This window comes from Rousettus aegyptiacus, unplaced genomic scaffold (genome assembly GCF_014176215.1).
Source record: "Rousettus aegyptiacus isolate mRouAeg1 unplaced genomic scaffold, mRouAeg1.p scaffold_m13_p_1, whole genome shotgun sequence".
Lineage (NCBI taxonomy): Eukaryota > Metazoa > Chordata > Mammalia > Chiroptera > Pteropodidae > Rousettus > Rousettus aegyptiacus.
The window spans coordinates 90,692,273-90,695,289 of NW_023416284.1; the positions used below are offsets into that span (position 1 = coordinate 90,692,273).

The 3,017-nt window shown below is 48.2% G+C and overlaps 1 pseudogene; it reads right to left on the reverse strand.

Moving 5' to 3' along the window:
• Positions 1-119, reverse strand: LOC118606633 (annotated as a pseudogene).
• Between the last annotated feature and the right edge of the window lie 2,898 nt (positions 120-3,017).

The following is a 3,017-nucleotide window of genomic DNA, read 5'->3' on the forward strand; positions in this document are numbered from 1 at the left end:
TGCCTATAGCACCTGATCTTCCTAGTTGGTCTCCCATTTAAGTACTAACCAGGCCCGACGCTACTTAGCTTCCGAGATCAGATGGGATCAGGCTTGTTCAGGGTGGCATGGCCGTAGACCGACCTTTATTTTAATGATATTTTGTAGCACTTATTAGGACCAGGTCCTATTCTAATTCTCATTACAACCTTGGGAGTGAGATGCTATTACTATTTTGTAGATGAGGACAACTGAGGCAGATAAGATTAAAAAAATTTAGCTAAGGTGGTCACACAGAGAGGGGCTGAGGCCGGGGGAGAACTGAGCAGTCAACTCTAAAATATGTCCTTCCCTGAACCATAGGCTGCCTCCCTCCACAATAGTAAGTGGTTTGGGGGTCTTTTCTCTGATCAGGACTAATTTTATCTTCTCTGCAGCTTCGTTCCCACTGGGATCCTTTGCCCTGAGTCAGAAATCTTCTGCGAAGATATAGGGAAGAGAATAAATTCATCAGTGGGGAATTGACTGGGTACCCGTTGCATGTAAAGTCAAGTCCCTGGTCCTGAGCAGGAGACCGTGCGGTGGGATTGATATTAAAGTGAACTAAATGAGTAAACAAAAGCAGGACAGGTGCCTGCGATGGGAGCCATGGTCTCTTTGAGAAGGATGTAGCCTGTTGTGATGCTTCTCAGTGATTCCTTGCTCACAATTAGGGGTGACAGAACCACAAGCAGGAGCCGGCATTTTCTTCATGGCAAGGGGACTGAGTCTGGGATTTCTGTCTTGGGGAGTCAATGGTGGTGCGCGAACAATGGAGAAATAAAAGGACAGTTTCTATCACGGGACCCCAGGTGCTGAGAAAGGAAGAGCCTGGTTTTCTGGGTAGAGTGAAGCTGTGCTGTGATTTTCTAGTTCCACAGAGGCTTTCAAAAGGGCTGGGAGAAGTCCAAGCTCAGTCTTTTCTTAGTATCAGGGTTGTGAGGGGCCCACCGCCACATCAACATAATGAGTCAGTTGGAAAGGCTCTGCTTCTGCTGAGCACTGTGCCAGCCCTGAGCTCTGCTCTCCCCTCTGAGGCCAGAGAGTTCTGGGCTGGCCCTACTTTCCTCTGTTGATTTTCATCTGCTCCCTGCCCTGTATCTCCCCAGCTCTGAGGAAAATGGAGGGTTGTTCTAGCTGCTCCATGCTCTGTCATCTCACCTCCTTGCTTCTCCTCATCCAGCTACCCAATGCGGGATCCACAGCTGAGTGTGTCCCCATCCCTCTTCTGTGTCTTCATCAGATGAGTGGGAGCCCCCAGGTCCTCTACTGATTTTATTAGGAATAGTGGCTATTTGTGGAGGTCCTTCTCTAGAAAGATTATGATGTTCCCCCAAACACTAATTATAATTAAAAGTTTAGGAAGAGTCACCAAACCATAAAATGAGGATAAGAGACCTTGTCCAATGAGGAGTGTATGATGTTTTAAAAGTCGGCTATTAAAAATGTGGAAATATCTCTCCTCCCCTTTTTGTTTCCTGGCTTTGTTGGTATCCTAAGCACTTATTTATTTATTAATTAATTTTATTCCACAAATATTTATAGAGTGTCAACTATGTGTTAGGTGCTATTCTATGAAGATAAGATTTCTTATCTTCATAGAGCATACATTCTAGTAAGAGATGGTGAATAGTAAAGGTAACAAACCGGTAAAACCTATAGTCTGTTAGAGAAGGTGAGAGGATGAGACAATGTAGTAGAGCAGGGGTTTGGGAGGTGGGTGTGGTCAGTAAGCTGGTCAGTGTAGATGGTGAGATGGGACCGAGACTTGGAGGAGGTAGGCGAGTGAGCCCGTGAGGATCCCTATGGAAAGAGGGCTTCTGTAGGTGGAAACAGCCAGTACTGAGCTGGCAGTGTGCTGAAGTGTTCAGGGAACACAGGGAACAAGAATTGGCTTGAGCATAGTAAGCTTGAGGGAGACGCAGTAGTGGGGGGTGGGCCTTTGGGGGAACCGGGGAGCCATTGTAGGTCTTTGAGTAAGTGGGGACATGGTGTCACTTACAGGTGAAAAGGGTCACAGACATGGGGGTGGGAGAGGGTCGACACAAGAAGATTAGTCGCTGTCTTCCTCCAGGTGAGAGGCCAGGGTGACTCAGGCTGAGGTCGAGCAGCACAGGTGAGAAGTCTCTCTTTGAATGTCTGGCAGGGCTTGCACTGCAGAAGAGTCGTATTGTGGCCTATCTGCCAGGTCTCAGAAGGCCAAGGACTCTGAGAAGGGGCTGGAGGTGAACCTTCTTTTTTAACAAGCAGTATCTTGGACTCCTGTGAATGATGAAAGTGAGGCAGGTGTTTAACGGAAGTAGCTTTTGGCTCTAGTTTTTAGTTCACACATAATTCAGCAGAAGAGAAAAACATCAGCAAAAATAATAATGTTAGGGGTGGGAGTGGGGAAGTTCCTGGGAAGAATGATCAGGAGTTCTGACCTAGGTCACAAGTGTACTTTTTGGTCAGTTTCCAGTTCTGTCCTAGGAGGGGCCAGATTCGAACTGGGGTTCTCAGATTGTGGTCTGTGGAGCATCAGTGTCACTGTGCCTGTGAACTCCTTAGAAATGCACATTTTAGGGTCCCCTACTGAATCAGAAGCGCTGGGGGTGGGGCCCAGCATTCTGTGTTTTACAAGCTCTGCTGGTAATTCCGATGCCTGCTGAAGTTGAGAACCACTAAGAGTCCTTCACGGAAGGGTGTGAGGACAGAAGCAGAGGTGGATGAGGGAGTCTCTTTGACAACACTTCTGGGTCACAAAGTTGTGGTCAGAAGATCTTGCCCTGATTCAGAGTCATTACAGCTCAGTCCATCAGGTCAGGGGTCACCTGACACCTGCCCTCAGCCTGCCTGGGCCTTCCCACTTGGTGGTGTGTTCCCTGCCCCCAGTCTGTGTATCACCACCTTTCTCACTCTTATGTCTGTGTCCACAGAGGGGTTCTTGGTGATTGGCCCCACGGACCTCATTGTGGTAGTGCTGGGCAGGGACATCATACTGCCCTGTCCTGTGTCTCTGG